This window comes from Canis aureus, chromosome 14 (genome assembly GCF_053574225.1).
Source record: "Canis aureus isolate CA01 chromosome 14, VMU_Caureus_v.1.0, whole genome shotgun sequence".
Lineage (NCBI taxonomy): Eukaryota > Metazoa > Chordata > Mammalia > Carnivora > Canidae > Canis > Canis aureus.
Window position 1 is genome coordinate 59,159,849 of NC_135624.1, and position 26,419 is coordinate 59,186,267.

The window sequence follows — 26,419 nt, forward strand, 5'->3', positions numbered from 1 at the left end:
AATAAAATCATGAATGAGAAAGGAGAGATCACTACCAACACCAAGGAAATACAAACGATTTTAAAAACATATTATGAACAGCTATATGCCAATAAATTAGGCAATCTAGAAGAAATGGACGCATTCCTGGAAAGCCACAAACTACCAAAACTGGAACAGGAAGAAATAGAAAACCTGAACAGGCCAATAACCAGGGAGGAAATTGAAGCAGTCATCAAAAACCTCCCAAGACACAAGAGTCCAGGGCCAGATGGCTTCCCAGGGGAATTTTATCAAACGTTTAAAGAAGAAACCATACCTATTCTCCTAAAGCTGTTTGGAAGGATAGAAAGAGATGGAGTACTTCCAAATTCGTTCTATGAGGCCAGCATCACCTTAATTCCAAAACCAGACAAAGACCCCACCAAAAAGGAGAATTACAGACCAATATCCCTGATGAACATGGATGCAAAAATTCTCAACAAGATACTGGCCAATAGGATCCAACAGTACATTAAAAAAATTATTCACCATGACCAAGTAGGATTTATCCCTGGGACACAAGGCTGGTTCAACACCCGTGAAACAATCAATGTGATTCATCATATCAGCAAGAGAAAAACCAAGAACCATATGATCCTCTCATTGGATGCAGAGAAAGCATTTGACAAAATACAGCATCCATTCCTGATCAAAACTCTTCAGAGTGTAGGGATAGAGGGAACATTCCTCGACATCTTAAAAGCCATCTATGAAAAGCCCACAGCAAATATCATTCTCAATGGGGAAGCACTGGGAGCCTTTCCCCTAAGATCAGGAACAAGACAGGGATGTCCACTCTCACCACTGCTGTTCAACATAGTACTGGAAGTCCTAGCCTCAGCAATCAGACAACAAAAAGACATTAAAGGCATTCAAATTGGCAAAGAAGAAGTCAAACTCTCCCTCTTCGCCGATGACATGATACTCTACATAGAAAACCCAAAAGTCTCCACCCCAAGATTGCTAGAACTCATACAGCAATTCGGTAGCGTGGCAGGATACAAAATCAATGCCCAGAAGTCAGTGGCATTTCTATACACTAACAATGAGACTGAAGAAAGAGAAATTAAGGAGTCAATCCCATTTACAATTGCACCCAAAAGCATAAGATACCTAGGAATAAACCTCACCAAAGATGTAAAGGATCTATACCCTCAAAACTATAGAACACTTCTGAAAGAAATTGAGGAAGACACAAAGAGATGGAAAAATATTCCATGCTCATGGATTGGCAGAATTAATATTGTGAAAATGTCAATGTTACCCAGGGCAATATACACGTTTAATGCAATCCCTATCAAAATACCATGGACTTTCTTCAGAGAGTTAGAACAAATTATTTTAAGATTTGTGTGGAATCAGAAAAGACCCCGAATAGCCAGGGGAATTTTAAAAAAGAAAACCATAGCTGGGGGCATCACAATGCCAGATTTCAGGTTGTACTACAAAGCTGTGGTCATCAAGACAGTGTGGTACTGGCACAAAAACAGACACATAGATCAATGGAACAGAATAGAGAATCCAGAAGTGGACCCTGAACTTTATGGGCAACTAATATTCGATAAAGGAGGAAAGACTATCCACTGGAAGAAAGACAGTCTCTTCAATAATTGGTGCTGGGAAAATTGGACATCCACATGCAGAAGAATGAAACTAGACCACTCTCTTGCACCAGACACAAAGATAAACTCAAAATGGATGAAAGATCTAAATGTGAGACAAGATTCCATCAAAATCCTAGAGAAGAACACAGGCAACACCCTTTTTGAACTCGGCCATAGTAACTTCTTGCAAGATACATCCACGAAGGCAAAAGAAACAAAAGCAAAAATGAACTATTGGGACTTCATCCAGATAAGAAGCTTTTGCACAGCAAAGGATACAGTCAACAAAACTCAAAGACAACCTACAGAATGGGAGAAGATATTTGCAAATGACATATCAGATAAAGGGCTAGTTTCCAAGATCTATAAAGAACTTCTTAAACTCAACACCAAAGAAACAAACAATCCAATCAGGAAATGGGCAAAAGACATGAACAGAAATCTCACAGAGGAAGACATAGACATGGCCAACATGCACATGAGAAAATGCTCCGCATCACTTGCCATCAGGGAAATACAAATCAAAACCACAATGAGATACCACCTCACACCAGTGAGAATGGGGAAAATTAACAAGGCAGGAAACAACAAATGTTGGAGAGGATGTGGAGAAAAGGGAACCCTTACACTGTTGGTGGGAATGTGAACTGGTGCAGCCACTCTGGAAAACTGTGTGGAGGTTCCTCAAACAGTTAAAAATAGACCTGCCCTATGACCCAGCAATTGCACTGTTGGGGATTTACCCCAAAGATACAAATGCAATGAAATGCCGGGACACCTGCACCCCGATGTTTATAGCAGCAATGGCCACGATAGCCAAACTGTGGAAGGAGCCTCGGTGTCCATCGAAAGATGAATGGATAAAGAAGATGTGGTTTATGTATACAATGGAATATTACTCAGCTATTAGAAATGACAAATACCCACCATTTGCTTCAACGTGGATGGAACTGGAGGGTATTATGCTGAGTGAAGTAAGCCAGTCGGAGAAGGACAAACATTATATGTTCTCATTCATTTGGGGAATATAAATAATAGTGAAAGGGAATATAAGGGAAGGGGGAAGAAATGTGTGGGAAATATCAGAAAGGGAGACAGAACGTAAAGACTGCTAACTCTGGGAAACGAACTAGGGGTGGTGGAAGGGGAGGAGGGCGGGGGGTGGGAGTGAATGGGTGACGGGCACTGGGGGTTATTCTGTATGTTAGTAAATTGAACACCAATAAAAAATAAATTAAAAAAAAAAAGAATTTATGGGGGAAAACATTCACACATTGAAGATAGGATTTTTTTTTTTGATAATGCAATTTGGCCATTTCTATCAAACCAGCATGTTTGATGCAATTTCAATATTTGTAATATATTCTACAAATGTAGTCATGACTTAACAAAAATATATGTAAGTGACGTTGGTTTGCAACATTGTGTATGTATAGATAGATGTAAAATATATAATATAATTAATTATATTGATTATGATTATGTATGCATATATACATATATATATAGAGAGAATAGGAGATAACATGAATGACCACAAGGGGTAGCAGATAAAATAATTAATATTGTATCTGTGAAATTGAGTGATATGAAATATTAAAGAGAATAAGGTATAATTAATTAAATTGATAAAGCTATGTTTTCAAAATATATTTTTAAGTGAACAAAGAAAGGCCTAGTTTCTAAGGAAAACTGAATCTTCAATTGGGGCCATTCTGGTTTAAACCATTGTTTTAACAAAAAATGTATGTGGAAAAAATGCTCACGGAAAAGATGCATATGATTTCCTGTGAGATCTATAAAAAATTAAGGTTCCTGGGACCCGCCCCAGATCTGTTTAATTCATAGATTAGATTAAAGAAATTGTATTTTTAATGGCTCCACAGTACAGAATAAGTGTATCTAAGCTTTTTAGACCTGAGGACTAAGGTAAGAGAGAAAATGGAAAAGACTCACATAGGTCTTTCTAATTATTATACAGTTCTAAAAAATAATAATCGAGAAAAATATGAGGTACTGTCTCTTTACTGACTAGAGGCATATGCTAATTAAATTAAAAAATAAGGCTTCCTTTTGGTTGAAAGCAATGACTTGTCTTAAATATTTTCATTTCAAATGAAACAATTACAATAAAAATAGGCAGCAAACGTCTGTAAAATATGCTTCTTGTGAGATTTCTTTAATAGTTCACAACTTATAATTTTCTTGGTTGTGGCATAATTGTGGTTTTAGACTTATTTTTCATAGGCATGGAATTCTTTGATTTTATGGTGGAGATTAAATATAAGCATATTTAATATGGATGTCATGATTCCATCATTGTTGGTTGGCAAGACCTTTAGGTATGCATTTAAATGTTCTTTTACATTAGGCTTTGTAATTTTCATCATTTATTGTTTCTTTTATTTCCCTGATTCTCTATAATATTACTATACACTGATCAGTTTATAAATCATGTCTAGGAATCAACAATCATTAGTAAAAGTGACAAAAGATAAAAGTTCTTTTTTTATATAATCATGTTTTGGAGTCATGTTTTCCACAGTCCTTTTTTTTTTTTTTTTTTTTTCCCTTTTAGTTCTCATGTGATATCTAGCTTTGGGATCTCCAGCATATTAGGCTTTTATTCTAAAAGTAATTGAAGGAATTTATTTTTGCCAACAAAGAAAGCTTTTGGTCCAATTTACTCATTTTGCATAATTTTATTGAAAAGCTGTTCTCCAATTCTGCCAATCTCAATCACTTTTGTTGAAAGCATCTGGTGTAACAGCTGTCAAAGGCTGTCTTTTGCTTGCCTCCTTCCTTCTCCTCCTCATCCCCTCTGTTTCTACATATCCTCTGCTCCTCATATCTCCATTTCTTTATCTTTTATCCTAAAATGACTCTTTTAAAACACTCTCGAGTACTATTCCTACTTTAATCAGATTGATGTTTTTTCTTCATTACCTTGATTCAGTCACTAGTATTAAAGAGAATGATGGTCTTCCACATAAAATGATTATATATGCTTTGTGTATGTGTATATAATGATATATATACAATATATTTAATGGCATATAGACAATATATTTATATAAAGTATGTGTAATGTACTTTTCTTTTTTAGACATACTTTATATAAATATGTATAATAAAAATATAAAATCAAGGCAGCTTAATCAACTGGTGTCACCACATATCTTAGAAAGATGTCACAGATTTTTGACTGTGTTCCATATTCTTTATCATTTTCAACTCCTCGTTTTGTAATTTTCCCCACTTTTCCATTTAATATTTTTAATATTATGCAGGGGACACCTGGATGGTTCAGCTGTTGAACATCTGCCTTTGACTCAGGGCATGATCCCATGGTCCCAGGATGGAGTCCCACATTGGGCTCCCTGTGGGGAGCCTGCTTCTCCCTCTGCTTATGTCTCTGCCTCTCTCTGTGTGTCTCTCATGAATAAATAAATAAATTCTTAAAAAAATAAAAATATTATGAGGGTTATTGTGAATTGATATAATATGTTTTTTTATTTCTAGGATTTTGAGTACTGTTTGCAGACAAAAGTATCTATATATACTAGAAATGTTAAAATTATGTATATTTCTGCATTCATATATAATCATATGTTGATTTTCTACATATACATATATGTATATGTATATTCAACCTTGAGTTGTATTATCACTTTCCTTATCTCACTGTGTTCTGGCATTTGTACTAACAAATATAATGTCTTTTAAAGAAAAATGCTTTGTTTTGAATCTTCTGTATCTTGTTTCTTTTTTTTTTAAGATTTTGTTTATTTATTCATGAGAAACATAGAGAGGAGAGAGAGAAGCAGAGACACAGGCAGAGGGAGAAGCAGGCTCCATGCAGGGAGCCCGACGGGGGACTTGATTCCGGGTCTCCAGGATCAGGCCCTGGGCTGAAGGCGGGGCTAAACCGCTGAGCCCCCCGGGCTGCCCTGTATTTTATTTCTTTATCAAAGAAGTGAAGTCAGCCTTCCTGGTCTTTGCCATCTCTTGCCTACAGCCACTGAATAAACATGTATGTAGTTGCTAACCCAAAAATATGATGGCTAAATCTGTGCCTTTAATACCAGAGATATTTTATTCCTTTCTATTGCTCCTCTTTAGCCTACCAAGGTGGTAATTTGTAAAAAAAACCGGATCCTGTTGCTTTTGTCAGTGGTTAACTATTTAGGTTTCAAATAACTCATTAGCTATATGGCAGAGAATAGTAAAGGTAGAGCAGAGTCCTTAGACACAGTGATATCAAATGATGTAGCTGATGCAGCAAGAACTGTGTGTGTCTGTGTTTACGTTGGCAGAGAAACAATTTCTTTCTTACGTGAAGAGATTGATATTTATTAGTTCTTCTAATTATCTGTAGAAAACATTACTGACATGGTATAGCAAGTCTAACACTTATCATGAGCATGTGCAAATGAAGGCATGCAGAGGTTACAACGTACAACAGATACAGCTTGACAGGAAACGTAGAATGCTGAAAGTCAGCTGAAAACATGTTGAAGCCTCAACAAATACACTACCCTTAACAAAAGCATTGCCTGCAAGTGCGGCAAATAATTAGCAGCTGGCTTTTCAAAAGGCAGGAGCCAGGCAGCAGGGCTCTGGAGCACACTAGCAGACAGCCCATAGGTAGCTCTATTTTATCAGGTTAATTGACAAAATTGTTTTTAATTAAATTAATTAAAGATGGGTTGGTTTCCCCCCAAGGTGTGTCTGTAAAAGGTTTCAATATGCTGTTGAAGACAGTTACTTGAGCTCATGTTCATGTTTAGTGGAGTTAAATTCCTGTTTTCAATAGCTGGATTTGGAAAGAAAACATAAAACTGGGAGTAGTGTTGGTTGCCGTTTGCTTCTTTTTGCTTTAATCTTGACAACTTATTTCAGTCCATTCTCTCACTAGTGCATGTTTCTAGATAAGGCTGAAAATTAAAATTTCTGTATTAACACATATGAATACATTACATGTGTCCATTAAAGTAGGTCTATGCCTTTTGCAGGCTTGATGTGCATTGGACCATCCATGAACAGCCCTGAAGGACCATGGTATGACTTTACATTTGTAATACTGTGAAGGTGACTTTGGGAACCCGTCACCTAGCTAAATTATAGAGCCAAATAAGTCACCCATGATGCCTTTAATCTATATACTACGTGCAAACAGCATGTGATATGCAAGAAGTAAAATGATGAGCAAAAATTGGTGTCTTCTCTGCTTTCAAGACTTCACTGCCTAGAAGAAACCAGCCTCATTTTATTTCTGCCATCGTCTTGCATGTGTTGCCATTATGTAAAACATGCTTGTAAAAGAGTTTCTTGTTAGCAGTATTGATAGAAATGAAAGGATTTTCAAGAAAATGATGATATATTTGAAGTTCTTAAAATGCATTCTTTGAAACTTTTGGTTCTGTCCTGTGTTACTATTGTCATTTTCAACAATTTATTAGTGGTGGTTTACAAACATTGTCCTATGAAGCCCAGAAATTGCAGTCAAAGGGAGGTCAATGGTTGCAGGACAGAGGGAGGAAAAAGTTGAGAAAATACTAAAATTAGTTCATAGTTTGGAAGAATTTCAGAGGGCATGGAGATTTCTTTCATGGCTTTTTACTCAATGTCCAATCTAGCTTACCTATGTTAACTTGTACTAGAGATAGATATTTATCTCCAATTTTCCTCTTATAGTCACCATGCTGTACATTAAATCCCCAGAACTTATTAATCTTATTCATAAGAATTTACCAATCTCATCCAATTTGAAACATGTCTCTCATGGCGTGGTAGTCTGTAAACCAATACAGTGGACTTTGTTAAGCAGGTATAGAGAGCCAGAGATCTCTGGCTTGTGCTTCTAATTTGCTTTCCCAAGGTGTCCTCTGAGCTCTGCTGAACCCAGATGGGAAATCATTGGTGTAAATATGGAATAAGATTGCAGAACCTACCTTTTTCAAATTCTCCAGACCTCGTGTTTCATGATTCACCATGTTTAATCTAATCTACTTTCTTCTGTCCTGACACATGGTTCCTATGTCTCTGTCATCCATAACCATTGGCAGTTTCATCATTAACACATTTCTGCCTTGTATGCTTTTCGCTGATCCTGATGTTGTCTTCTGAATCACACCATTTTCTGATACCAGATGAACTCTTTTTTTTTAAAGATTTTATTTATTTATTTTTATTTGAGAGAGAGAGAGAGTATGAGAGTAAGTGGGGAGGGACATAAGGGAAGGGAGAAAGAGAAAGAATCTGAAGCAGACTCCATACTGACCAGAGAGCCTTACTTGGGGCTCAATCTCATGACTATGAGATCATGACCTGAGCCAAAACCAAGAATCAAATGCTTAATGTAAGGACTGAGCCACCCAGGTGCCTCACCAGGTGAACTCTTCATTTTCTTTTTCCAATGTATAAATTCTATTTCTGCATATACTACCTCATAAAAAAATAGTGGTCAGGATTAATAGAATGTAGAAGATATCTCATTGTTTCTTCATTAACTAAAGAGAGTTACATGTTTTTCCTGATATCAGGTTATAATTTGTTATTTAATTTTTTATTTAGAAATATTTGCTATGTGGGGTTCCTGGGTTGTTCAGCTGGTTAAGCATCAGACTATTAATTTCAACTCAGGTCATGATCTCAGAATTGTGAGATTGAGCCCCATGTTGAGCTCTGCACTGGGCATGGAGTCTGCTTAAGGTTTTCTCTCTCTCCCTCTCCCTCTCCTTCTGCCCCTTCTCTCTCTCTAAAACACACACACACACACACACACACACACACACACACACACACATATTTGCCCAAAGAAAATTAAAAACAGTTGCAGCTATACGTGATTTTAAAGCATATTCTTTCACCATGTCTTTTTCCCATGATATGCTACAAAGGCTAGAAGACTTGAAATGCAGAGTTTGTATCTAAAATCTTTTTGTATCCCTTACTTATGAGCATTCTTTTTCTGCTGGGGATAACGTGGTTTGGAACAAAGCAAAATTCTAGGAAAACTTAAGATTGTCTTCAATAAATTAAAGAATAGGTTTGAAGAATATTTGTTGAGCACTTGTCATATGCTAGGGAAATACCACCCAAAAAGTAACCTGTCTTTGAGTGCTCTGAGTTTAGTCAATAAAAAAATAACAAAAAATGGTAAATTATGAATTATATTAGGTCTCTAATAGGGTTTTGGAAGACAATAAGAAGTATATGGAGTAAGGAGGACCTGTAGTAGGAAACCATTTGCTGTGAATAGGGTGATTGTAGTAAAACAAATGGAAACTGAAAAAATATGTTATTAGATTGTAATTTTCATACTGTATATCTGTGTAAGATAGCAAAAAAGGTAGAACATGTAAAGATATTCTCTAGTTCGACATTAACAGAGCTATTATGCATTTCCTTAGGTTTTAGAATATATTTAAGATGCCATTTGGTTTTGGAGGAGTTTTCTAAATGATGTTTCTTGTTTATCTATCTATCATCTATCTATTTTAAAGTTGGAAGAAATTCAAATACAGCTTCTCTTTACAAGTGGAATATATTCAGCTCCCTGCTCAAAACAATGTTTTTTAACTAAGACATAAATAGTCAGCCAATGCAACCATCTGTCTGCATAGAAAAACCTGTATTGGTCAAAAGAGCATTCCCTAAATAAAGACTTTAAAACCTAAAACAAAATACTTCAAACCAGGAAAGAAATAATAGCTCAGCTCTTACTTTAAAATGTCTTCTTCTTCTTCTTCTTTTTTATTTTTTTTTTTTTAGTCCTGAAAGACAGATAACCCTAGTTTATTGTTTTTCTTTTTGGAATCATCGTTCTATACATACAGTCAAATTCAGGCACTAGATTGCCTTATAAATATTAATTTATAGTTAATTAGTCTTTTTATTTGAAAGAGTGCTGCAAATGTCTGGTCCGTCAAAGCATGCATACTAATTATAAGTAAATGCACCTTTACAATCTTCATAGGGAAATGATAGTTTAATCTTAGGACTGTCACTTCTTATTGGGATGGATGATGCCTGGCGGCTCTATGTCAAAATGAGTTATCAGAAGGGAATACTTCAAAGGCTCTTAGGTTCTTAATTGACAAAACAATAAAACAGAGAGACAATCCACAGTCAATGAAGAGCCCCATTTATACGGTGTTTCGAACACCTCATTCTACATAGTAACTTTATACTTGGAAGAGGAAATCCTAAATGATAGGCCAGAATTTAGGTTAAATCTCAGAAGTTCCTAAGGGCACATGCTAATGTAAACTTGCTTATATTTGGACTGTTTTAATTACCTTGTAGCTTAGATAGAACTGGTTTACTTGCAATGCTTTTCATTTTTTTTCTAGCTACTCTTGCACTTCAAGAGCATTGTAAGATACTTAGAAAAATATCTGGTAGATAAAAGTGGCTACGTGCTCTATTTTGAATTTTAACATATACCACTAGACATAGCACAGGTGGAGACCTCCTTTTGTTGAATTATTACCAGATTTCTGAAAGGTACAATCTTCCTCTGAAGGAAGATTAAGAAAAATAGCTTAGCCTACAGACTAATAATGCCTTTAGACATAAAGCTAACACTGGAATGTACTAGGCATTACAGTAATTTTTTAAAGATTTTATTTATTTATTCATGAGAGACAGAGAGAGAGAGAGGCAGAGACATAGGCAGAGAGAGAGAGAAGCAGGATCCATGCAGGGAGCCCAATGTGGGACTCGATCCCAGGATTCCGGGATCACGCCCTGGGCTGAAGGCAGGTGCTCAACCACTGAGCCTCCCAGGCATCCCAGCGTTACAGTAACTTTTATATGTACATTAATTCATTCAGTCCTCACAGCAATATTGTAAGGAATGTCCTATTATTATTTTGAAATTTTAGATGGTAAAATTGCTGCTTAGAAAACTCACATTAATGGTTGTAAATCACGATGAAATATGAAAGTAGCAACTGTAGATTTCAGCGTAAGTCAGCGTGTGACAGGGACCCAGAGTCTTAAACACAGTGCGATGTTGATTTTCAATACTCTGTATCTTTTTAACGAATTTCCAGATTTCTTTCCACTCAAAGAGCTTCCAAATTCAGGGAATTCTTTAATGAGAAGGAAGCTTTTTATGTGAAGTATAGAATGGGTGAGGATGTTTTGGAAATCACACAAAATAAATCAATAACTACATGCACACATCTTAAGTGCAAACTGAAATTGCAAATCCACTCTTTCTTGATATGTATGATGTGTGCCCCTTCTACTTCATTTCTCACTCTCCTACCATGATTCCTTTCACTCAATTTGCCCCAGTCATACTGGGTGACATATGCTTTCTGAGAAAGACTAGGTATGAGTTTTACTTTAGGGTCTGAGCTGTAGATCTTGGTCTGCATGCTCAGATCCTCTCTTTATGCTTCTGTACCTTTCTCTGTGCCCTCAGTGGTTTCCCTGCCCTCTGGATTCCAGTGGCTTCATCTGACGGGAATCACCAGGAGAACATCAGGAGGATGGAGGGGAGACGTCCACATGTTTTACTCTGGTTCCTTCCCTATGAGATCACTGCCAAGTGGGCTGAATTCCTCACCAAAGGCTTCCAGAGCTCCTGTGAGGCCATGGTCTTTCTTGGTTTGCTTTGTCTTCCCTTAACTCCTCTTGCAGTCCCTCATTTTATTACAAGTCCTGTGATCCTGCACTCTTCCTTTGTCTTCTCCACACACTTGTAAATAGTCCCGATATTCACATTTTCAGCAACTACCCACTTTGAGTGAACTATGTACTTTGCTGAAACTGAGTGATACAGGGCCTATGCACATACCATTATCTTTGACAGGAACACCTTTCTCCCAGATATCTTCATGGTTAATCATTCATTCTCTTCAAGTTGTTCAAATGTCATTTTGCCAATGAGGTCTATCCTGACATTTGTGTTTAGAATTACAACACTTACCCCTATCCCAGCATGCGGATCCCCCTCACCTAAATCTGTTGCTCTATAGCAATCATTATCTTGTAATAATCTACCTATTTTATGTATTATGCTTGCTGGCTTTGCTTATCATTAGCATATAGGAGCCATGAGAGGAAGAATATTTGTCTCTTTAGTTAATTTATGTATCTCAAGCTCTCGCAGAGTGTCTGGCACATAGAAAGCAATCAATAAATATTTGTTGAATGGATTTAAAAAGTTAATGCAGTGGAAGTAAGTTTGACAAAGGAGGCAGCATGGTATACTGCTAAGAACATAGTCTTTGAAATCAGATATATCTTCTTTCAAACCACAGCCCAGCCATTTGCTAGCTCTGCGGAGTTAATTTAATCCTGCTGAAATTCAATCTCCTTATCTCTAATATAGGCTAATAATACCTTGCAGAGCTGCTGTGAGGTTACAGGATGCCTGGTGTTCTATATCTATAAAAATCACTCTTTCACCACACCTTATTTAGTAGTGTTGTATTTCACCCATATCATATTAAATCTAAAGAGTTGGGTCACATGATTAAAATACAAGTAGGATAACTAAAAAATGCTTATAGCACTCTACTTTTTTTTCACTCTGCAAGTCTCCCCTCTCCTTTTCTTGTTGTAGGCCTTCCACACATTAGAATTACTATGTGAACTCCATTGCCAAAGGATAAATATTCTAAGGCACATTAATTAGATTTCTTTCTCAAAAATGGGTAGAATATCTTCTATAAAATGTTGTTATCAGGGATCCCTGGGTGGCGCAGCGGTTTAGTGCCTGCCTTTGGCCCAGGGTGCGATCCTGGAGACCCGGGATCGAATCCCACATCTGGCTCCCGGTGCATGGAGCCTGCTTCTCCCTCTACCTGTGTCTCTGCCTCTCTCTCTCTCTCTTTCTCTCACTGTGTGCCTATCATAAATAAATAAAATAAATAAATAAATAAAAATAAAAAAACAAAAACAAACCTAACTTGTTTTGATAAAATGAAGTAAAAATTTTCTGAGTCTCTTAGCTCTGTTTTAAGGATTAGTTTCTGGGATGCGAATCCAGATCTCATTCTTTCCAAATGGATAGGAACTTTATTTTATATAACGATAATTGACCTCCCCGATTAATGCAATCAGGCTTGAGTTTTCATGGACAACTATTATTTTGTTGTTTTTATTCAAATGTATTTCCAGCCAGCCCCAGGTTCACTTCTGTGAACCAGGCAAATCTACAACATCAGATACACATCTCTACTCTTCTTCCTTGAAAGTACCTTATACTGAAAACATCTCCAGTTGAATGCATTTTCCTCTCTCACAATCCTACTCATCCTTTTTTATAGTCTAATTGAATTGCTTGCATATTCAAATGGTTGCTAAGCCAAAGTCTGAGAGTCATCCAGGTCTCCTCTTTTGATAGGTAAATCTACATTGATTTATCTATCCATCAACAAATATTTATTGAGAATCTCCTAAATAAACAATATGATACATAAACTATTCTTGTCCCCAGGAAGTTTCCTCTTTCACTTAGTGATATGCACTAAGTTTTCTCTATGGCTTTTCATGACTTGATAGTTCATTTCTTTTTAGCACTGAATAATATTCCACAGTCTTCACATATTACAGTTTCTAAATGCATTCATCTACTGAAACACATCATGTTTGCTTCCAAGTTTGGGCAATTATGAATAAAGCTCTTATAAATATCTGCATGTGGGTTTGTGAGTGGACATAAGTTATCATTTCCTTTGGAAGCTCCTCAAGGAGCAAAATTGCTGAATCACCATGATGGTAAAATCCAGATTCTTCAACAAATGTAAAGAGATCTGTTTGTTTATAAGGTCTTTCCCCAGCCTCACCATCTCTATGTACATCCTATGTACTCTTTATGTTCTAGACTTACTGAACTATTTTTAGTTACCAAATAAGCCCTACATCTGTTCCTGGAATTTTGTGTGTTATTTTCTTTGCCTTGATTGTTTTCAACCAGTTTTCCTGGCTAATTCCTACACAATTTTTGGATTTCAGTGTATTTTCCCTACTTTATTTTTTTCTGTAACGAACCCCCACCCCGCCCTGCCGCCAGATTCCCAGAACTGGTTTAATTGGTCTAGTATGTCTTTTTCTGCATAATTATCCAAATCATAGTAGAATCACACTGTGATGTAATTATTTCTTGTCAATTTTACCCTAAGCACCATGAGGAAGGATTATATTGTTTTCACTGGAATATTCATAAGGTTTAGTACAGTCCCTGGTATATAGTGGATGTCAATTAATATCCACTGTAGTATATTAAGTTGATGTCTGTGTGCCCATTCCTACTCTCAAATGGAGACAAGCATAGTGGGAACAAAATTATATTTTGGTAATCTCACCTATACTATATCACTTGACTTTTTTTTTTTGGTTTGTATACATTGATATCAAACTTATGGTGAAATATTCATGAAAACTGAGGTATAAATGTAAATTTAAAATTGATCAATATTTGAAGGGACTCAACAAGAAGGACCAATACAGATTCATTATTATTAACTAAAGTTAATGATTTATTCAGATTTTTATTAGCTTTTGCATAAAATCATTTTTCTGTACTGTAATCCCATCCAGGATACTACAGAGCATTTATACATCATGTCTCAAAGCCAAGACTCTGTTGACTGTGTTAGTTTCTCAAACTTTTCTTGTTTTTGATAACTTTTTGACAGTTTTGAGGAGTACCAATCAAATGTTTCATAGAATATTCCTTCATTGGGACTTACCTGATCATTTCCTCAAGGTTAAACTGGTTATAGATTTTGAGAAGGAAGATCTCATAGGAAAAATACCATTCTCATCACATCAAATCAAAGATACATATCAACATAGCTTATCACCACTGAAATTGGCTTTGATCCCCTGGCTAAGTTAATGTTTGTCAGATTTCTCCACTGTAATATTAATTCCCCCAACACTGTCTATACTATAGTCTTTGGAAGGAAGTCACAATGCTCAGTACCCACTTACAGAGTAGGACGTTAAGCTCTACCTCCTTCAGAATGGGGTATCTACACAAATTTTTGGAATTTTTATACATCAGAGATTTCTCTATCAAAATTACTTTAAAATATTGTTTAATATGTTTTTGTTTTCAGATACGTTTCAGTAAAATTTTTACAAACTACACGAGTATATAGGTATTTATCTTTGCCTTTCTTGGCCTCAGAGAATTAAATCTTAACACAGTGAAGAGAAGGTGTATTTTTTTTTTTTGGTTAATTTTAATTATGAAACATAAGACTAAAAGGCAATGCTCCTGTCATATTCTCTTTTTGGCTAATTTTTTTTTTTCTGATAGGTGAAAAGATGGATTTATTTATTCATTGTTCTCTCATCACACACAAACACACACACACATACACACGCACGCTTTAATTGCATATTCAGGGCCAGCCACAGACCAGCTGGGAAGTACTGAAGTTTGTCAGATTAGTACACATCTACTTCTTTTGTCATTATCTCATTGCTCCTACTTCGGTATCTTTGCTCTTCTCTAAATACCTTTCTAAGAATCCTCTGCATACAATATTCCTCTAAAGAAACTCCTCTAATGTTTTTACAAATACTGCTATGTCTACATTGTTGTTGTTGTTTTTTAAGATTTCATTTATTTATTGAAAAACAGAGAGAGAAGCAGAGACATAGGGAGAGGGAGCAGCAGGCTTCATGCAGGGAGCCCAATGTGGGACTCGATCCTGAGACTCCAGGATCATGCCCTGGGCCAAAGGCAGACACTCAACTGCTGAGCCACCCAGGCGCTCGTTTTTGCTTTTTTAAATCAATTTATGATTTATTTATTTTTTTTTTCAATTTACGATTTAATTCATTAACAGTAAAATATTGTTTGGCATTTGTAAGAAAGATGATGCCATGTAATAAATAGAGAAATTGAATAAGTTTAGACAGAAGAGGGAGCCATAGAATCAGATGATAGAGTGTAAGGTATTAATTTTGAGATCTGATATGTAGTTGACTTGGTATCCAACAAAATGGCTTTGAACTAGAATTAAGGTTGATCTCTGATTGACAGTGAAGACAGAAGCAGAGAAGTCAGCAAAGATCAAAAAATTAGGGCAGTGTTTAAAAAACATTTAACTGTTAACTAAGTCACATTGTAAAGTAGCTAAGCAAGTGATGACCAGGGGATGGAGGCCTGTAGAAAAGAATCTTGCTTAGCACTTGGAGAAGAAACAAAAGGAAATAAAGTATATCCAAGCAAATATTTAGATAAACAAAATGAGGGGAACAAAATAAAAGATACAAGTTTCTTAATTTAGGTCAGAGTTTGTTTTATACTTTGTAGGTTGGTATTTTGTTTGTTGCCCTTTAGAATCATTAATCTAACTCATGGATCTGTTGCCATTTAGGAAGATGTTTGAATTTGATGATGAATATTCTGACAACTTAATGCAGTAAATTAAATGTTTTAATAATAATAATAATTAGTAAATACATACATACATGTTGTGTGTTTAGCTTGCTTAATCATAGTAACCATACCTTCAGTTAATCTATCCTCTGGGTTATGCTACTTTCTAAAGATACCTCCAACTAGGTATCTAAAGTTGTTTAAATTTAAACGTGCTCTAGATACCTAGAGAATCCATGTGTATTCATAAAAAAGCCCACTGGTAAATTAAAATGAACTTCTGGGGGCAGGGGAGACACAGTGTTCTGAATTTGTATTTTGGAACTGTTGGTTTAAAAAGAATTCACAGGTTTCTTTGTTTTTTGTTTTTGTTTTTGTTTTTTGTTTTTTTGTTTTTTTTCAAGACTTCTGTGAGAACTTAACATGTTAATAGGCATTGTGAATTTTTAGGAGAGGGATGTAAAATAGAATTTTCCCCATGTTTATTTAGCCAAAATGTAAAAAAAAAAAAAAAGTTTGCATTTCATGTATTAACACATACAACCATTTCGTCTAACTTTCTCATTTTATACATGAAGAAAAATGATGTTAAATACTAAATAATTCATTTGTAAGTGTGTGTTAGGAACAGGTCTTGTTGGCAAGCAGACGTCTTCGATTCCCCTCAGATAGCAGGGAACCAGATAGGTGCACTTCCTACCTGCACAGAACTTCCTGTAGTCAAGAACTACAGAGGGCTCATTATAACATGCTCCCTTACACATAGCAACTTAGAAGCACCACACAAGTTAAATAGCATTGCTTGACCTTTAAGCATTTGTGATCCTAAATTATCATGTTGCAATAAAATGTATTTATTTGTTCTGTGGAGAATGGGCATGTACTCAGAAACACTTTAATAGTTCTTTATTGGAATTAGTTTTACAACAAATACATTTCTGAAGGCTAAAATAGAATTTTAAGATCATTTGTAGAAAATAGCTTATGTTTCTTTTTTATTTTTCTTCCTTCAAATATGACGAAATATCATCAAAATAAAGTAAAATAAAACAAAATATAAAGAAATAAAGAAGAAAGAATTAGGACATTTCACAGATGTAACTAAGTAAGTGAATAAATCAGCATACTTCTATTTGTTTGATGTAGCAGACAATTACATTATTACACTTCATAGGATAAACCTAGTTAACAAATCATGCACATTGTTCCCTTATTTCTATTCAGAGGATCACACAGTTAGACCATATTCTTTGATAAGTATTTCCATTTGCAGACTCAAGAAATCAGAATTGTACTTCTGTTCATTTCTCTCCCCTCCCTAATGCTATTTAGATTAATAAGATAAACACCATTCTAAGTCATTTGCACTTGGCCAAGGTAAAGTACGTGGAATGAAATTTTATTCTTTCCATCCAATAGCAGTTGTTTCTGCAAAGAAGGCAAAAAAAGAGTAAAATGTTGAAAATAGGGGAAAAAGATATCTTAAGATGCTATTTTGATTTATATTGTTTTCATATTCATTTTCTCCTAATGTGCTAGAAAAACAAACGTTTGTAATGTCTCATATCCTAAACTCTATCTTATTTTGCAAATATTCTGAATGCCTTCTCCATTTATGTGATTATCATTTGCATAGGAATTTTATTTTTAAACCTGAAGTTTTACATTCTTTCTTTTTTTTTTTTTTGTCTGAGTAGGCCATGTCACATTTTTATTTATTTATATATTCATTTTGTTTGTTTGTTTTTCAAGCTTAGTCTTAGTCTTATAACTGATGAAGATTACTTTCTCTCTTTTTTTTTTTAAGATTTTATTTATCTATTCATGAGAGACACAGAGAGAGAGGAAGAGACACAGGCAGAGGGAGAAGCAGGCCCCCTCTAGGGAGCCCCATCCCAGGACCCTGGGATCATGACCTGAGCCAAGAGCAGATGCTCAACTACCGAGCCACCCAGATGCCCTGAAGATTACTTTTTTTTTTTTGAAGATTATTTTCAATGCAGTCAAGTTATTCTGAATATTTTATCTACAACTTTGTGTCATTTTTTGGCTGCCAAACAGAAAAAATAAGTAAGAGGTATGAAAATATTAATCACTTGTATTTTCCATTATTGTGGGGTGAGTGAAATAGACTAATGAAAAAATACTGAGTCTAGTGTACGGAGTTGGGATTTGGATAAAACTGAGTCTGGTTGCTGGTTCCATCACTTATGACCTGCATTCTGCTTGACGAAGAAATCCTTAACTTCAGTTCAAAATACATTTCGACAGTTTTTATAACAATAATTTAGTGTACATATATATCCAAAAAATAAATTATATATATATAATAAATTATATAAAATATATAAAATCCCAATTAGGTTGGGATAATATCCAAATTATTAACCTCTGTGTTTTTCTCTTCACTTTGTTTTCCCAAATAGTACTTCATATACTTCTTTTCAAACCCTGCATGGTTAGATTTCAGCCATCTATTACAAAGGTAGATATAAGGGCTTTGAATACTTTATTAGTCACAAAGATTTCACATGCATGCTTTAAAAAATATTTATTTGAGAGAGAGAGAGAACGAGCAGGGAGAGGGGCAGTGGGAGAGGGTGAAGCAGACTCCCTGTTGAGCAGGGAGCCCCATGTGGGCTCAATTCCAGGACGCTGGGATCATGACCTGAACCCCAGTCAGACACTTAACCCACTGAGCCACCAGGAGCCCCTCTCATATGTACTTCTAAGAAGAGTTTTAAAGTAGCAGAACTGGATAAATGTTTATTTGAAGAAGCAATAGAAAAGAAGGAGAAGGGATGTTGGTGCCTTGTAAATGCAGGTTCTATGAAACTGGAAAGTAAAACAAAATGAGCTCTTTAACTTTGTAAGCAAGATGGGTGGAAGACCAGATCTGGATAGATAGGTCAAAGTACCATTCATCTCGTGGGAACAGACCTAGGGCCGATGTGCACACCCCTGTGTTACTATTTGTGTCTAGCACCCAGCCTACTGCCCCCTGATTGTTCACCTTGTAGTAATGAATGCCTCATGTGTCTAGGAGATTCTGTTCAGTGTATTAATAATTTAATGAATCCTCAAAGCCAACAGAATAGAAGTTGAAGGAATTGGGACGTATTTTTGTGTAATAATATGCAAAAGGAAAGCTTTGTCCCAAAAGATGGGAACAAGGAAGAATCCATATGAATTAGCTTCTAGTCTAGGCTGCTGTAGAAGAGAGGTATGCTTCTCAAATGGTCTGTAATGAAGGACCACTTTTCTTTTTTCAATATGTTATAAACTGATAGCTTTGTAAAATACAGTAAAAACAAATTGCAGGTATAACTTTTCAGCTCGAAGTAGAAATTACTGTAGGTTTTAAAATATCAAGATACATATTGTTCCGAGTATGACATTTTAAAAGAACAGAACTATGGATTTATCTATGAGAATAATATAAATATTTATTTAGCAGTTTTTTTTTTTTTTTTTTTTTTTAGCAGTTTGTTAACAAAGAGAATCAAACTGGTAAAATCTAGTATTATTTTCTTGAGAGCACTCCGATACCATTAATTATGATGTAATTTATTATCAAGGAATATAATTATGCAATTCTCAGAGACAACAGGCTTAAGACCAATTGTACAGATTTTTGAAAGAGATTTTTTTCAGATTTAAAAGGATGAATTGAAAGATATATAGAGTTAATTTTTAGCCTCATAAAAAGTAACATAGAATTAGGGAGTTAAAATTCCCCATTGTAATAAGAATTTTGAATGGTTTCTTCTTACTGATAATTATAAATGCATTTTAGAAGTGAAAAAAAATTTATAATATATAGACTTCTGTGGAAATAGCTTTCAAATAGATAGAGGAGCTTAATCTTCCTTCTCATTGTATTAAGCAGATTTGTAGGTACACACAATCTTTGTCATATCATGTCTTGGGAAGATGATTCATAACCGCAGTGATACAATGACATTTCCTCAGTTTAGATCCATTTGGCAGGAGATGTTTTTGGTGTATTCTGAGGTTATCACTTGAGTAAATGAAAACATCTTGCTGGTTTATTCGTCCTCCTACTTGATGTGCTTTCCTTGAAAAAAGTAATTCTGCATGGTTTGTTCCTTATTAAATCATAGTTGCCTTGCTGGATTGTAAAGGAGCTTGTTACAATTCAGCATTTGTGAAATATACTTGAATTAACAGATGTCTGCTTTTATTGAGGAATAGGCTTGGGTGTTTTGATCACTAAAGGCTTCGCAATATTAGGGAAAAGGCTGTTTGGAAAGCAGAGCTGACTGTCAAGTAGCAACAGGGTTCAGAATGAGGATTTAGAACTCATGAGTTCACAGATGTATTTACTACACTGAGTAAGATAAATTGTTGAAACCTCAAAATTGTGTTGATTGTTGAGTGTGACATGCTGAAATATTTTGGTACTTGGTTTGGGTTTTTAGCAGTTCATATATGAAGGTAAGTGCACGTAATTATCAGGTAAATTATACCATTCTTTGTTTACGGAGAACCTGTGGAAAATCTGTTCTTCTGTGATGGACTACATGGCACAACCCCATTAAGAATGGATAAAGAATATGCTATTAGCTCTATATTTTGGTCTCCTAGTATGTCATATAAATGACACTAAATTTGTTGTTCTTTGTTGATACTCCTTAATAAGAAGGAAGAGCTATTTTTTTTTAGAACTAACTCTGAAACAGAGATACTCTGCTATGTGTTTCATTCCCCTGAAGCCAAAATAAGGTATATATACTTGCTCTGAATGTGATTTAACATGATTTTTTTTTCCTTAGGGATGTGTTTCCTCCTAGTAGTTTTAAACCTTTGGGATGCTGACAACCTAGATGTGTACACATTCCTAGAAACGTACAATTTACCAAAACTGGATCAGGAAGTAATAGAAAATCTGAACAGAAAAATTACTAGTAAGGAGATTGAATCAGTAATCAAACTTCTCAACAAAAGTCCACAGCCAAATGATTTCACTGGTGAAATCCACCAAACAGTCAATGAAAAACTAATACCAGTCCTTCTTAAACTCTTCTAAAAAATAGAAGAGGGGGAAAATCTTCCAAACTCATTTTAAAAGGCCAGCGTTACCCCGATCCCAAAACCAGACGAGGACACTGCTAGAAAAGCTATCCCTGATGAACATAGATGCAAAAATCCTCAACAATGGGTGAAGGCTATCAAAAGATACAAATTTACGATTATAAAATAAATAAGCTTTGGTACAGCATGGTGACCATAGTTAGTATATACTGTATTGTATATTTGAAAGTTGCTAAGAGAGTAGATATTAAAGGTTCTCATCATCACAAGGAAAAAAAATCATAACTCTGTGTGGCAAATGATGTGAATCAGACTTACTGTGGTAATCATCTGGCAATATATACAAATATTGAATCATTACATTGTATATCTGAAGCTAATGTTATGTCAATTACATCCCAATTAAAAATGAAGAAATCTTTAAGATATCTTATAAGTAATTATTTTAAAAAAATCTTTCAAAATCAATGCACTCATTATTTAATTATTTAATATTTCACTCAGTTTTTTTTTTTTTTAAGATTTTATTTACTTATTCATGAGAGACACACAGAGAGAGAGGCAGAGTCACAGGCAGAGGGAGAAGCAGGTTCCATGCAAGGGAGCCCGATGTGGGACTCAATCCTGGGTCTCCAGGATCATGCCCTGGGCTGAAGGCAGATGCTCAACCACTGAGCCACCTAGGCATCCCTCACTCAGTATTTAATTATTTAATATTCTATTATTGTCCATGGATCGCAGCTATGCTTATGTGCTTTTAGAATGAATATGCACATATTGGCATGCATGTTTGCAATCTTTTTTTTAACAAAGGGATGCACAGTCAAGCAGCTCTGGAAAAAATAGCTGGAAAGTGCTGACTACAGACCATTGTGGCCCACACAGCCTCAGCTTCCTGCCTGAGACCCAAGGAAGGTGACAGGACAGACAGCAAGGACCAGCCTGCGTGATGTGCTCGGGAGAACAAGGGGGTGGGGGCCTTCGGGAACAGGTGGAGTAGCAAGAACTAACTTGGAAGGCGTCTGAAGGGCATCTGTGATGCTTGAGTCCCCTGACACCCCTGCAGCAAGCACAGGCAACTCCAGACACCTGAAGAAAGAGGAGGGGGTGACTCCAAGAACAGAGGATGTCCTGGGCACCTGCTCCCACCACCACTCACCTCCCTGCCCTCTGCCACTGAGAGCTGCTGCAGCTCTTCTAACTTTCATTGTGCAGGAGGCGGGTGCAGAGACAACACCACTTCCCAAGTTGCTCCTTTTAAGTTAGCAGCAATGTCCACAATAGCCAGACTGTGGAAGGAGCCTCCGTGTCCATGGAAAGATGAATGGATAGAGAAGCTGTGGTCTATGTATACAATGGAACATTCCTCAACCATTAGAAACGACAAATACCCACCATTTGCTTCTACGTGGATGGAACTGGAGGGTATTTTGCTGAGTGAAATGAGTCCATCGGAGAAGGACAAGCGTCATATGGTTCCACTCATAAGGGGAATATAAAAAATAGTGAAAAGGATCAAAAGGGAAAGGAGAGAAAACGAGTGGGAAAAATCAGAGAGGGAGACAACATGAGAGACCCCTAACTCTGGGAAACGAACAAGGGGTAGTGGAAGGGAGGTGGGCGGGGGGTGGGGGTGACTGGGTGACGGGCACTGAGGGGGGCACTTGATGGGATGAGCACTGGGCGATATGCTATATGTTGGCAAATCAAACTCCAATAAAAAACAATATGTCCAAACAAATAAATCACAGCATCACAATCCGAGGCGTCTGCATCGGCTGTCTTGCCGCAAGCGCTTCTGATGTGTGAGCAGAAGCCCCGGGAAGCCGGGGTGGGGGGGTGAGGGGGTAGGGGGTGGGGGGTGAAGCTCCCTCTGCTCCAGCTCAACGACGGACCTGGAAGGTTCTCCGGGGTCCTAGTGTTCAAGCCCAGGTCTGGTCCGGCCTCTCCCAGCTGGACGCTTTGCCCGCAGCCTGTCCCTGTGCAGTTCCAGGTCCACCAGGTGCTCCGGTACCTTCTCCTGAGGCTCCTGCCCCGCTGCAGCCCCTGCAGGTAGGCTCCCCGCTCCGTGCTCAGCTCCCTTCCATCCCTTCCCAAGTCCGCAGACTTCCTGTATTTCACCATCACCCCACTCCTGCGAGGTAGCTTCTGCTCCGAATCCCTTCATTTTCTGCTCCTGATCTGCCCTGACTTCTTTTATACCTATATAAAATATCTATACTTAGTGAAGTTCGACTTACCGACGTACAGTATAACACCCAGCGCTGACTTCTTGACTGGCCTGGAGGTCCTGAATCTTCTGATTAGCTTCCTGCCATTTGAGTGTATGTGTGTGGGGGTGGGGGTGGGGGGGACGGAGGGGGGGGATGGGGGGAGCAGGGGGGTGGAGTCGGGGGACAAGTCCAGCTGTTTTTTCAGCTCCTGTTTCACAGACTCCAAGGGATTCACCTGCATCTCCTGGACCGCAGCTCAGATCCTCCACTTGAAGGCACAGACGGTCCTGCCCGCTTCTGCTAGGCAGTCTCCTCGCCCTGCAGCCCCTCGCTGGGTTCGCTTAGGCTCCATTTAGCTCCACCCGAGCCCTCCTGTGACTCTGCTCCATATGTGTCTTTCCCCTCCACCCCAGGGAGGTGAGACTTTAAAGGGATCTGCTCTGCTTGATCCAACAACTAAGTAACTGCATGCTCTGCTGGTACTGCATATGCAGAGAGCCTTGGGCAGAGGTGGAAAGATCTAGTCCAGATCTTCCTTCCACTTGCAGAGACATGGAGTTGTTCCAAGACCTCAGATTGGGTAGGAAAATAGTGTTTCCCCCCAGGTCTTCCAAGGCCACTTCCCTTCCCCAGGCTACAGCCCCTTGCACTCTTCCTCCCTCTTACTCGGATTTTCCATTCTTGATTCTTCCTTTTATCAGTCCCATGAAGAGGGCTTCTAGGTGCTAATTAATTGTTGCTTCTTAATCTAGGTGCTGGTTACATTTGTGAAGATTCGTGAAAGTATAGAATCATCATTTGTAACTTTTATTCTCTGTAAAATGTTAATGGAATATTTTAAAATATTTAAAAATGTGCCAAAGGTTATCTATATTGAACATCTGAGCTTGACCTATTTCTTGATATTAATTTTAAAATTCTCTTACCTCTTTATAACAAATCTATTATTTCTGAAGGCTACGCTCATGTTTCCTTATTCAGTTCAATGACTATACACTCAAACGTTATTCTTCTTCTACTCCCACTATTGATTTGCTTGTTTATTTTTGTTGTTTTATTTTGTTGTTTCACTGGAATAAATATATGTGCTTATAGATTAACATTTGAAAATAATTTTTAAAGTCATGTTGCAAATTAAAAATGAAATTCTCAAAAATACCACGGTGATTGTATATAAGACCATGCAAAAATCATTAAAGGTCCTTTTAAAAATTCCAGACATAAGAAAATATTATCAAAAAAGGGACATTAAGTAAAAACAACAACAAAAGTCCTGCTACATAGATAATACAGAGATATCTAGTTATGTAGTCAGTGAGCACATAACAAGGGCTTAAACAGCTGTCGAGTCCATTTTTTTTTTATTCATCTTCTCTCTCCTCCCTCCCTCTTCCTCCTTTCCTTCCTTCCTTTCTTCCTACTTTCCTTCATCAAGTATAGGAACTGGAATCAGATTCAAATTAGAAGTTTTTAGTAAGAATGCTTCATAGGTGACTTGTGTACTCCCATCAAAGGGGTATAAATTCGCTAGTAATCTTTGTTTTTATGATGCTACTGTCTGTTGATTATCATTGCCTAAATTAAGAATTTCATTAGGACTTTGAAAAATGGTATTTTTCTATGATTTTTTCTTTGCTTCTTAGCTGCAATATTGCCATAGAAAGAAATAGCTCATTAATTATTTGGTTATCTGTGATATAGTTGTTGAGATAAATGTCTGATTATTTTCTTTCATTGACAGTTTTAAACATCAGGTTAGTTCTGGATATCTTCCAAAACTGATGAGTGGGAACTAAAAGAAGTATTTTTCTATCTTGATAAACTCATGGACTTAGACATGTAATGTTTTAATAGATTGCAATGGTTATTCTTTTTTTAAAAATATTTTATTTATTTTTTTAATTTTTTTAAAAATTATTTATGATAGTCACACACACACACAGAGAGAGAGGCAGAGACACAGGCAGAGGGAGAAGCAGGCTCCATGCAGGGAGCCCAACGTGAGATTCGATCCCGGGTCTCCAGGATCACGCCCTCCAGGATCCTCCAGGATCACGGGTCTCAGGCGCTAAACTGCTGCGCCACCCAGGGATCCCAGATTTTATTTATTTATCAATGAGAGACACACACAGAGAGAGAGGCAGAGACATAAGCAGAAAGAGAAGTAGGCTCCTCACAGGGAGCCTAATGTGGGACTCCATCCCGGACCCTGGGATCATGCCTGAGCCAAGGTAGATGCTTAACCGCTGAGCCACCCAGGTGTCCCTGAAATAGTTATTCTTGTTAATGCTCAAATTTTTCCATTTGTAGGAAAAACTTTGACTTGTGGGAGCCTTTCAAGGGAGTTTAAGATACATCTCCAGTAGTCTTTGATAGTATCCTTGCTTTTACATGTGGTAACACATTCTGTACATTTCCTAGATTCACCAGTTGTTAACATGTTGTGATTGTTGTTATATCTACCTATTGATTCATCTAGATTGATGTATATGGATATATATTCCCATATAGTATTATGCTTATTAATATTATTTTGCTAAACATTAGAGAGTAAATTGGAGAAATCATGACCCTGTATAACCTAACTACCTCACTACACATCTCTTAAGAACAAAGCTATTGTTAACAGGTCTCCTAAAAACAAAGATACTGGGATGCCTGGGTGGCTCAGTGGTTGTGCGTCTGCCTTTGGCTCAGGGGTGATCCTAGGGTTTTGGGATCGAGTCCCACATAGGCTCCCTGCAGGGAGCCTGCTTCTCCCTCTGCCTGTGACTCTGCCTCTCTTTCTCTGTCTCCCATGAATAAATAAAAAGAAAATCTTAAAAAAAAAACAACAGATATCTTAGATAACCACACTAGAAATATCAAATTTAAAATAATGATAAAATATGATTCTCTAAAACATGGTCCATATTTGCCATTTGTCAACTCAATTATTCTAATTTGTTCTGCATAGCAATTATTTTTCCCAATCTAAGACCCAATCTAGAATCACACATTGCATTTGGTGGTTGTATCTAAGAAAGATTACATTTTAAAGATGTGAATCATGAGTACAAAACAATATTTCCAATTCAAATTTAGGATTTCAGGGATTTTTAAAACGTAATACCTTAAATTTTGTATCTGTAGAGTCTGTCTCTTATGTGGAAAATGTGGTTCCC